General features: G+C 47.6%; 1 pseudogene; it reads left to right on the top strand.

Moving 5' to 3' along the window:
* Positions 1 to 9,886: 9,886 nt before the first annotated feature.
* On the top strand, positions 9,887 to 11,844 carry LOC122177456 (annotated as a pseudogene).
* The last annotated feature ends 73 nt before the right edge of the window (positions 11,845 to 11,917 follow it).

Below are 11,917 nucleotides of genomic sequence, written 5' to 3'. Positions count from 1 at the left end.
GCGGAGAGGAGAGGAGAGGAGAGGAGAGGAGAGGGTAAATACGTTGAGGGGAAAAAATGCTGGCTGGCTGTAATTTAGAAGATCAGAAAAACAGGACTTTGTACATCGATTATAGATAAAAAGAATGACACTGCTATTAGACTTGACTCCACCCTAGTTGTCTTAGGTGAAATAACCCATGTAAACATAATGCCAGCTAAGGGCTTGACTAAAATAAATGAACCGTGATAGATAGATGCAGAGGGCCAGGGAAATCTAGAAACCTGACTCATGTTTTCTAGGAATGCAAGTGTAAATGGGACCAGGACAGTCATCTCAGTTCCTTCCTCAGGACTGCTAAGACAGAATAACACAACATTGGCAATGATTCTTAAAGATGTTCCTTTGGTGTGCCCTCTTGCACAGTAACAGCAGTATCTACTACAAGAGCCTATGTAAAGAGTAATTTATCTCAAAACGAAAAGTAGACTTTGTTCTATCTAGAGGAAAATTTTGAATAAGTTGGGTATTACTGTGCAAAGAAGCTACTCAGGAGCTTGACAGTCATGTCAGATATTTTGAATGGCACTGTGGGATGATGCACAAGTCTAGAGGGAGGATCTATGATCTATTAAAAACAGAAGTAGCACGTGCAGGTGGGAACTGAATCACCAGACTCATTCTGGTGTCTATATGTTAGACAGTTGAAACAATGACATGAGTGAGCAGGGATAACAAGCAGAGAGTTTTGCCTGATGTCCTTTTGTGTCATTGCACAGGTCCACCACCAAGCCAGCTTTCTTAGAGGAACTACTGGGTTGTCAGGACACATTTGAGTGGCTTTCACCTTTTTTTTAAAATGATTGACAATTTTGTGTTATAAACTTGCATAAGTTTGGAGTATAAAATGATCCAACAAGAAAAGGCAAATATGCTAGAATTGTTGGTTTTCAGTAAAATTATTAGATGCTTCAAAAACACAAACTCACGGGAGACACGCCAGCTTTTGCTAGAGTGAAAACTCTGTAATGACTGCAGACTGAACAGATTGGAGAGTGTCTCTGTCTCAACAGAGACAAACTGACTGAGGCTGAGGCTCCTTGAAAAAACATATCCTGCTCCAATACCTGTGCCCAGGTGAAGGCAACTTGTCTGCATAGACAAACCATTTTTGCCAGCTGTTATTAAAGAAACACCTCTAAACAATGCAGTGTATAAATATATAGTATGTGAGATCAGTGGTCTAGCTGTGAGTATTCTATCTAATATAATGGACGATGAAGGAATAACGTAAGAACAGTGCAATCACTCCTTAAGTTTTCTTCTTGTTTTCAACAAACTGTAGCCTCCTGAGCCAGAGGTGAAATGCTGATATTAAATATCAGCATCTGTTATTTTCTCCAGTTATTTTTTGGAGCCATATAAAATTCATAATCAACTACATCTAGTGACAGGAGCACCAAGGATTTTCACAGCTTAATTACGTATCATGTAAAGAACCACATCCTTGTACCAATTTTGAATCACCACCATCTAGATTCTGTTCCTAGTTTAAATACTGGAAGAGGAAGTGAAAAAAAAAAAATCCTTATTCACTTTCACTTTATCACTGATAATTTTGTAAACCACCATACTTCCTTCCAGTGACTTTTTCTTGAGATTAAAGGGTCCTGTCTTCTTAGTTGATCCTCTCAGACAAGTCATTCTGTAAATTTGAATGTCCTTCCTTCCTTTCTCGGAACCTTTGTTACAGACTTCATAAGCCTTGTGGTGAGAGGCTCAAACTGTGCACACACAAAGTTTGAGATGTGCATGAACCGAGCTGGGTAAGAGCAGACCTCATACACAAGAAATAATGGTCAGTTTAGATCGCTTTTTTGCATCACTTAGCTAGATGAATTTTCAGCTGTTATTTTTAGGCCAGTCATTCACTCTTTTTCTAATCTCTGCAGTTCTTCTCTGCCACTCTCATCTTTTCTAACTGTATAATTTTATGCCTTGAACAGATCTGTTATTTCATTATTCATCCTTCATGAATAAATTAAGCAGCCCAAGCCATAGCACAGGTGTCTTATAACTCCACTGCAAAAAAACTGACCATCTACCCTCATTTTCCTTCCTGTATTTTAGCAAATTTCATCTACCTAGGAACTTTTCTCTAAATTTCCTCAAGCACCATTCATGAGAGCCTTTTTGAAATCCTGTTGGATTTCCACTATCCCTGTGCTTGCCATCTCAATCTACTCCAGTAGTACCATCAGGCACAGCATCACTTTTCAAAAGCCATGTTGACTCTTCCCCATAATTAGAGACAACTGCATGTCAATTTCCCCCCCCTTTTTTACAACTTCTACTAATTTTGTTCAGCACAGATATCAAACTCCCTGGTCTAAAATGCCCCCAGAGCCTTATCTCAAATTCTATCTGCTGGTGATTCTTTAAAAGCAATTTTAACCAGGAGTTTCTACACCACAGTTAGTCAGCTCTGTCATCCTTGAGTTGTTTTTTTGACCACTGGGGTAAGAGCCATGTGGTTTCAGAGATTTACTAAGTGCTTATTTCATTTTTCTACATTATAACCTTTCTTAGCAGCATTTTGCTCACAGACAGTCCTTTAATGAATTTCCTCTCAAGGAATGTTTTAGACGTGGAAATCTCCCAGATTTTCCTGTCATGAACACCAGTGCAATAAATCTGTTTGGTTTTCTACTTGCCATCACCTTTTCCTTCTTTTGAGTGCTCTTTCTTTATGTATTAGCCAGTGTTAGCCTCTTTCTTTATGTATTAGCCTTTGAGACACAAGATAGCAGAGTTCTGAACTGGTAGCATGAGAAACAGATTTCTTTAACATTATTATTTTTTTTAATTTAAGTGTTAGAGTCTTTCTTGTGGGTGGATGGAAACACAGCAGCAAGTACCCATGAACTGAGCTTTACTAGAGACTAATGCTGATGTTATTAAAGATAAGGTGATAGTCTCAAATACTGTAATCAGTGCCAAAGCCTTAACACAACTCTTTTCTCTGGAAAAGAAGAAGCTGTGGGAGCAGAATGTGCCTCTCCAGAGGTCTAGAGATACTGTTTTGACTGCTCATCACTGAAGAGGAAATCTCCTGATATAGCAGGCTGGTGGTAGTGGGGCAGAAGCAATGGAACTGGTTCAATTGTTGGTTAATGTTTTACGACCCACCTTCACTGTGGATACCTCTAAAAGAGCCTCAAGTACTCATTTCTCTATGTAAAAGTTGTTGAGTAGTCTCAAGTCATCAGCTGTGCATGGAGGCAATGGTACCACAGCACAAACAAGAGGCAGAGGAAAAGGAACCAGAGGTACTTTCACTCTGGTGTTCTGCTACAGAAGTCATCCATATGATGAGATGCTCAAAATCCTGAAGGAACTTCCTATTTGGCAGCTGACCTTAGGTAGCCTGTGAGATGAAGGAAGTATCCTCTTACCTCACAGTGCAAATTGGTACAGACCTGATGGCTGCCCTCAGTCTTTTACCCAGTAGAGACAGAAAAGAGTGATTCAAAGTTCAGACAGCTCCTCCTATCACGCTTACAGGCAGAAATTGAATTTGTTGCTCATGTTCTTGCTCTGGTAGGGGGCAGGGGAAATGCCATGGACATGCAAGCAAGCATGCACACACAGTAAGAAACTTCCGCAAGGGAGGAGGAGCTGAAGAAACTAGAAGGAAGGAAAACAACTAGTGAGGGAGGAAGAGCTGCCTGTAGAGGTGTGAGATAGGAACAGTGCTTTGTGAAGGGGGAGGAGAACACGATGATAAAGAGTTGGTAAACAAGCTGGGAGCGTGTCATAACCCCCCCCCCCCCCCCCATATACACCTTCCTGTGACCACTCTACAGGGCACCGTAGAGTGGTCTCAGCAGAAGATGAGCCACAAATCAGTCCCAAGGCAAACACCTCTTGTTGAAGGCAGAAAAAAAGCTGCCAGTCTACAAATCTTTGAGTTTGTGACTTTTGAGTTTTCCTTGTGCAGGGCGGGAAACTCTAGCTATACTTCCTTACAGAGGCTGGAACAGGCAGGCATGGCCTGAGGTGAGGTTAGATGAGATGACCCTGCCTGGTCCAAGGTATTTTCTCTCCTCACAGTACCTTATCTGAGCCTTATCTGCCTAACGCCACAAAGATAATGAAGGACCACAGCATTGTAGGACACAAGTTTATCATAGAATGGTTTGTTGTTGGAGGGGGTTTTAATAATCATCTAATTCAAGCTCCTTGCAGGGCAGGAACACCTTTCACTAGATCACATTGCTCAAAGGCCCTTCCAACTTGGCCTTAGACATTTTAAGTGATGGGATGTCTTTCTTATAACCCTCCCTTTATATTTGTTAAGACTGCAAGGAGGTTTTCCCAGACCTTCTCTTCTCCAAGCTGAACAAGCCCAACTTATCATAAAATCATTAATGTTGGAAAAGACCACTAAGATCACCTATTCCAACAGCCTACCTACCACCAGTATTGCCCACTAAACCATGTTGTTAGTACGATATCTACACGCTTGTTGAAAACCTCCAGGGACAGGCAACTCAACCACCTCTCTGGGAAGCCTGTTCCAAAGCCTGACAACTCTTTCAGAAAAGAAGTGTCCTAATATCCAAGCTGAGCCTCCCCTGCCACAACTTGAGGCCATTCCCTCTAGTCCTATCCATCATTATATAGGAGAAGAGGCTGATCTCCACCTCACCCCTATGTCCGTTCATGCAGTTGTAGAGAGCCTCCTCCAGTCACCTCTGAGCCTCCTCCAGTTCCTGAACAATCCAGTTCCTTCAGCTGCTCCCCATAAGACTTGTGCTCCAGACCCCTCACCAGCATCATTGCTCTTCTCTGGACACTCCCCAGGGCCTCAGTGTTTTTTCTTGTGGTGGGGGGCTCAAAACTGAACAGACTCCTCAAAGGTGCAGCCTCACCAGAGCTCAGTACAGGGGAACAATCACCTCCCTGCTTCTGCTGGCTGCACTGTTTCTGATACCGGCGAGGATGCCGTTGGCCTTTTTGACCTCCTGGGCACACTGCTGGCTCATGTTCAGCAGGCTGTCAACTCACACCCACAAGTCCTATTCCTTTACACTGATCTTCCAGACACTCTGCCCCAAGCCTGTAGCATTACCTGGGGTTATTTTGGCCAGAGTGCAGGACTTGGTACCTGGTCTTGTTAAAGCTCATACAACTGGCCAGTGTTCCAGCTTGTCCAGATCCCTCTGTAGTGCCTTCCTACCCTCAGGCAGATTGGCGTGTCCTCTCAATTTCGTATCTTCTGCAGATTTACTGAAGGTACACTCAGTCCCCTCATCCAGATCATCAATATAGATATTAAACAGTCCCAATACCGACACCCGAGGACCAGTCACCAGCTGGATTTAACTCCATTCACCACCACTCTGTGGGCCCAGTTCTTTACCCTTTCTGTACCTGTCCAAGCCATGGGCTATGAGCTTCCCTAGTAAACTTCTCCTCAACCTTTCTTCACAAGAGAGGGGCTCCAGCCCTTTGACATCTTTGTGGTCCTCTCCTGGACCTGGTCCAAAAGCTCTGTGTCTTTCTTTTCCTGAGGGTCCCAAACTCAGTGCAGTACTTCATAGTCATGAGAGCAGAATAGAGTTACATGTGGAGCTGAGAGGTGAGATGAAAAAAGAGAGCTAGAAAAGCCTTGCCAGGCATGCCACAGGGTCAATGTTTCTGAGAGTGATTTGTCATGCAATTCCTGGTGCACTCTGAAGCTGCCTGTGGATGCAGGCAGAGAACACAGCATCGAGTGGCAAAAGAGTAGAGTGGCACAGATGAGAACACAAATTGCACAAGCTGGTTTAGTAGGTAAATAACAAAGAATGTGCTAGACTTCAAAAAATAACCCACATAGAAATTAGAAATTGAAGTAGATTTTTTGTAAATGATTATGAATATTTACGAATTATTTGTACTTGCCCTGGGTGATATCTAAGCCTTAATTTTCACCTTTTTTTCCCTCTACATATGAAATTAGACTATAATGGTGATTAGAATCGTGGAGGCTAGGATTCAAGACTGGGCTCAAAGCTGTGTATACAAACCATGAGATTGGGTCGTGCTGGCACTGCAGCTCCCCAGAAGTATATCACCCATTCTCACCTCCTAAGGATCTGCGGAAGAGGACTTCCAATGCAGGCAATATGGCAAGCAAACTCTGCAGTCTCCCCACGCTCTTAGCATTACAGGATCCCAAGGAAGCCTGTGTTTCAGTAAACTTTGGGATTTGCCTCTAGATTCAATATGTGACTACAGAGGTGTAAAGGGTTCCCTGATGTCCTATGGCCATCTGTGTCCATGCCCCCAGACCTGTGCCAGCCAGCTAGCAAACTGCCTCTGTCCCGCTTACCTCTCTCTAGGAGAAAACCCGAGGGTGTATGGGCTTGGTGTCTGATCGTTTCTGCCACAGGAAAGGTTTTTGGTTCGTTTGGGCACCAGGACGGCAGCTTGAATCACAGTAGGAGCGGGCAGGCTCTTAGGGCACTTGCTTATCCAAATCATGACTGTCCCCACTGCACCACAGCTGGCTCTATGTCTGCAAGCTGCAGCTCATTTCTCCTCCTCTCTCACTTCCTGACACACTTCATTCTGGCCACAAAACATGAACTTTGAAGCATGATCCTATGATAGCAAACGCAATTGTGAAAGAACAACACCCAGGTGCACTCACAGCTGAGGAGGCTTGGTCAGAATGCCAGATATTTGTTCTTCTTTGCTACTATGCTAACGCAACAACCCCCACAGCTGACGGGGGAAAAGTAAAACATCCCCTTCTCTACAATACTGCCAGACAGAAGTTTGAAGTGAAATATGGGAAGTGAGAGCTTGTGCAGGGACACAGGCTGTGAGTGGCAGGGACCCAAAATAACTCAGCTCTGCAGGCGTGTCAGTGTCTGCAGAAGGCAAAGACTAAGAGTGTCCCTGTCGTTAGAAGTTGCAGCAGGCACAGTGCGGTGCTAGCAGAGCATGAAGGCTGGAATAGCAGGACACCAGGGACTCAGTACTGCCCACCACAGCTGCTTCCTGGTGACCTGCTTTTGCTTTGCAGGTTCTAGCACAGACGAAAAGAATGGAAGTCACTCCCCACCCACCATGTCCTTCCCCAGGACAGCTGCTGCCTGCTGTCCCAAGACAAGGAGCCATGCCCACAGGCTCCCAGAGGCTGTGGGCTGTCACAGCCTGTGTTTGACTTTCTCATACCCTGTGCCCCTTGTTCTGCCTCATGCAGGGAGCAGCGCAATGACAAATATATATCTTTCTTCTGCTTGTAAACCCTCAGAGGGTACAATGGCACTCAAAATGCTGATCTCACCTGTTTTAATGTCTCTCTCTTTCAAACAGACCCCTTTCTCACTTCCTCATTGCTGGGATTTTTGTTCTCATGGCTGTTTGCGTCTTTGCAGTTCTCCCCAAGGCTTGAAGATAACTGGGGGTGGGGGTTTCCCCTTTGCAAAAAGTCCCTGCTGCTGTCTGCAGGGGCCTTGTGCCCCTCACTGCTTGCTCACATACGCCTGAGTCTGGCAGCCCAGGCGTTACCATTTGAGTCAGAGGAGGCCTCGCACTGTGGGCCTGCGCTGCCCCACAGCATCCCTCACCCCACGGGGATCACTCACCTCAGTGGCTTTCACACAGCATGAACAACCTGCTTCTGGGCCCAACTGCCCCTCGAGGGCTTGGCTTACAGGGGAGAGAAGGTACCCCGTCATTCCCCACTGCTGCCCAGCTGACAGCAGGTAGGACCAGATTTCCGGGATGCGTGTCGGAGGCTACACCCTGGTGCTGCAGATCCCAACATGCCTGATACCCTGCTGCGCCGGCTCCAGAAAGCGGGAGCAGGGACCAAAGCAAAGCTGGAAGGACAAGCAGAGAAATGAAAAGTTCCATTGCAGCTGCTTGGTTTTGAGGGGATGGCTGAGCACAAACGCCCTTCAGACCTCATTGTGTGAACAGATGTAGATGAGCACAGAAAAAGGGTTAACTCACATGTCTAATGTTTTTACTGTTGGTCGGGATGAGGGGATTGAGTGTATCCTCAGTAAGTTTGCAGGTTTCACCAACCTGGGAGGATATACCAATCTGCCTGAGGGAAGGAAGGCCCTACAGAGGGATCTGGACGGGCTGGATCACTGGGCTGAGGCCAATTGTATGAGCTTTGACAAGACCAAGTGTCAGGTCCTGCACTTTGCTCACAGCAACCCCAGGTAAGGCCTGGGGCAGAGTGGCTGGAAAGCTGCATGAAAGGAAAGGATCTGGGGATGTTAGTTGAACATGAGCCAGCAGTGTGCCTGGGCAGCCAAGAAGGCCAACGCTCTGAGTTACCAGGGGTTGGAACAGGCTGCCCAGGGAGTCAACCAGTCCTCGAGGTTTTCAAGAAAATAGACAATGTTGCTTTGAGTGAATATGATTAAGTCTTATGGTGGTGGTGGGTGGATGGTTGGAGTAGGTGATCTTAGTGGTCTTTCCAACCTTCATGATTCTATGTGGGCACGCAGGGGAGGTGGAAGAAGCATAGAAAGGCCAGGCTCACTTTCTGAATAAGAGAGAAAAAGCTGAAATCTGGGCCTGCGTGAGGATTTTTACATTCCTGAGCCATCAGCACAGATGGAACTGGCCTGATGAAGTAACAGCAGTCTTTGTTCCCAGAAGGTTCCAGCCCTATGATCGTACAACCCACACACCCTACTGGGAAGAGGAGCAGCCACCACACTCCTTGCTGGGAGGAGGGCAGAAAACCCTCCTTCCTGCTGTGAAGGTCTGATGGGAGACCTGTCAGAGAAAGAGTTAAGAAAGTTGGGAAGCGGTTGGGCTGGGTCTGTTTGCTGTAGCAATGAGGGCTGCAGGGTAGAGAAGAATATCCAGCCTGCAGGAGGCAGGTGAGGGAGTGTCAACAAGGGCAGCTGTGGAACTGAGGGAAGTGCCAGGTCTTCCTGATTCTGTGCCCAGGGACTGACAGAGCAGGGAGATACACTGGCTACCAAAGGGCTGGATGACAATGTGTTGATGAGCTGGTGCCTTTAGCACCAACTGCCTGATGCTGCCCAGGTTCTCTTGTATATAAATCTTTGCTCACTGCTGCTGGAGTGACTTGTCTACAGAGAAAGATGACCAGATCGTCTGTCTGTAGGACATCAGAGGCTGGGACTCAGGCACTGACACCACCCCTAGCCATGTGAGCTCCCTGGGAAGGATACTCACTCCAGAGCCCCAGTTCAGAGCTCTCCCATTGCTCTACCAGAAATGTAGTGGGCAGTACTGCATAAACACCCTCAATCCAGAAGCTTTCTGTGGGCCACTCAATCTCTGATGCTGGTAGGCACACCAGCACTACCCACAGTCATCACCTGGTGCAGGGGCTGTGCTGCGCAGGATGGGATTCGAGCTGCTTCTTGGTGGCTGAAGGTACAGTTTGGCCAGGACTAGGATGGAGATAGTGTGACTGTGTGTGTGATGCTGATCCCAGTGCAGCATGTCCTTGCTGTGACCTAGTTGCAAGTACACTTTGCACTCCTACTGTCTGTATTGAAAAGTCACCTAGGGAGGTGCTGTTTGCAAAGAAACAGGCAGATCTGTAAGAAAAGGATGGGAGAAGAAACCTAAGCAATACAAATGAGAGGGAGCATCTCTGGGAGCATAGAGGGAGAGAAGCAGTGACACTGAAGAATTGCAGATAGGGGAGTAGGAGTGTCCAGTCTGGCACAAAGGAGGGTGCACACCCCCCTCCCTGCCCATTTTTACTCTAAAGTAAGGCTATAGAGGACTAATCCTCTGCCATCCTGCTCCACAAGTTCCACGCCAAGCAGATGTCCCTACAGGGGGCCCTCTAGGACACTGGTGACTGCACAGCTTTGGCAGGGTGGGTGGAGGAGAAGGTCTGAGCATGCCGGCAGCAGGTAGAATCCATGGAGGCAGTGAGGCGAGGAACAGAGCTGGCTGTTGAGGAATGTCAGCATCAGTTTTGCTGGTGGAACTGTCCCACTCTGCTGGGGCTGCAGGTCTTTGGCAATATTGCTATCCAAGATTAGCAGGACCAGTGGATGTCAGTGGGGCTGTCATGGGATCCATTCAGTGAGCCAGTGTGTCCTCTTGGAGCACGTGGAGTGCCTTTTTCCACATGCTAGTGGAATTGCTGACACAGCAAGCATTGAACAGCATGCATGTGCTACTACAAATACTAATTTTCTGGTTAAACTTCATCATTTGGCCAGGCCTGACTTTTAAATCGTGTCTGGACCACGCCAGGTGTCAGCCCTGCAGACTGGCAGATCTTGCCCCTGCAGACTGGCAGATCTTGCCCCACCAGCCCTGCCCCCAGCCCTGCCCAGCCCCCCAAGCTCCCCTTTCAGTTGCTTACTCCTCTTCCTCAATGGCACATGGGTCCCAGGAGCTGATGGTGCCACAGGCTGAGCCAAAAGCACCTGCATAGCAGTCTTTCTGACTCTAGGCCTTGAAGACCATGGCACTGGGTGAACACCCTGATGGTTCTCCTAAGCACTCTCCATCTGAATGCATCCATCATGCATGCAGTAACAACCTCTCTCTCCTGCTGCATCCCACCAGTGCCTTCCCCTTCTTCATAACCGAGTGTCAGAGCTCAGCAGGCCTGTGCCTTTTCTCACCTTGTTTCAGGCAAGTGGGAGGCTGCCTTCATTCATGCCATCTCCTCAGGGGGTTTTGTCTTTGTTGTGACTCATGCCTGCTGCTGTGGGGAGCTGCAGAAATGTGGCTGTGACCACAAGATCTGAGGTGATGAAGGAGTCCAGAGACAGAGATTGGGTGGCACAGGACAAGGTTCATGGGAGAGGATCACCAGGGGATGAGAGGCAACATTTTCTTTCACAATCAGTCCTCAGCCCTTCTGGCATTTCCCCCAGGGTTTCTCACTCTTTGTCTCATTGTTGGTTTCCCCCAGCAGGTTTCCAGTAATCAGGCTGCTCTGATAACCTCTTACGGGATTGCTTTTTCTCTTTGTGGACAACTCTGAGAGGAGCCATGGGGTGTCCTCCAGCCAAGCTCTCATGAACCTTCACAATAATGAGGCGTGGAGGAAGGTAAAGGCAGGAACAAAAGCTGGGAAGCAAGCCCACTTTCTAGAGCTTCCTCTTGGCTGGGCAGAGCTTTGTCCAGTCCCTTATTCGGAGTAGAAATTTGGGGAATCCATGAACTCACAGAGCAGGTTTGTGTCCTGCTCCTTTCCCTTTCTCTCCTTTCTCTTTTTCCTACCCCTCCCCTCCCCTCCCTTCTTCTCCCCTTTCCCCTTTTCCCATCCCTTTGACTAATCTTGCCCTGATGTCCCCATTCTGGCCTCATGAGAAGCCTGTTGGGGAAGTCATTGCTTAAAGCCCACAGGAACAGGTGCCCCACAGGTTGTCTCTGTTCCGTCTGGCAGCTGTCTTCTGCTCCACCATGCCCTTACACATGAAGGTGGAGTGCAAGTGCCATGGCATGTCCTGTGAGGTGTGCACATGCTGAAAGGTCATGCCCCCTTCTGCAAGTTGGACTACGCCCTGGAGGAGAAGTTTTGAGAGAATAGTAGAGGTTCACTCCCAATGAGTGAGTTCCTGCAAGCTTTTGGTGTCCAAGAGCAATTGTTTCAAGTCTTACACAGATCATGACCTGGTTTATCTGTTGGCCAGCCCAGACTTCTGTGACTGGAAGTCCTGGTGTGGGGCCTTTGGCACTTCTGGCCACCTGTGCAACAGGACATCTGCAGCCATGGATGATGGCGATCTGTGCTGCTGCAGGGACTTCCGTGCAGCCCAGGCTGAGGTGGTGGAGCAGTGCCAGCACCTGGTGGAGGTGCACAACTGCTACTGGTGGGCCAGTGGTGCTAGATGAAGACAACAGCCCAGAGAGGCCCACTGCATGGGGGGGAAGCAGGGAAAGGTGTAGGGAAAGCCTGCTCCCTGCT

This window comes from Lagopus leucura, unplaced genomic scaffold, assembly GCF_019238085.1.
Source record: "Lagopus leucura isolate 7727_CA_CO unplaced genomic scaffold, USGS_WTPT01 Super-Scaffold_100001, whole genome shotgun sequence".
NCBI lineage: Eukaryota > Metazoa > Chordata > Aves > Galliformes > Phasianidae > Lagopus > Lagopus leucura.
The sequence above is the reverse complement of the archived record's forward strand: the minus strand, read 5'-3'. Positions and strand labels throughout refer to the sequence as shown.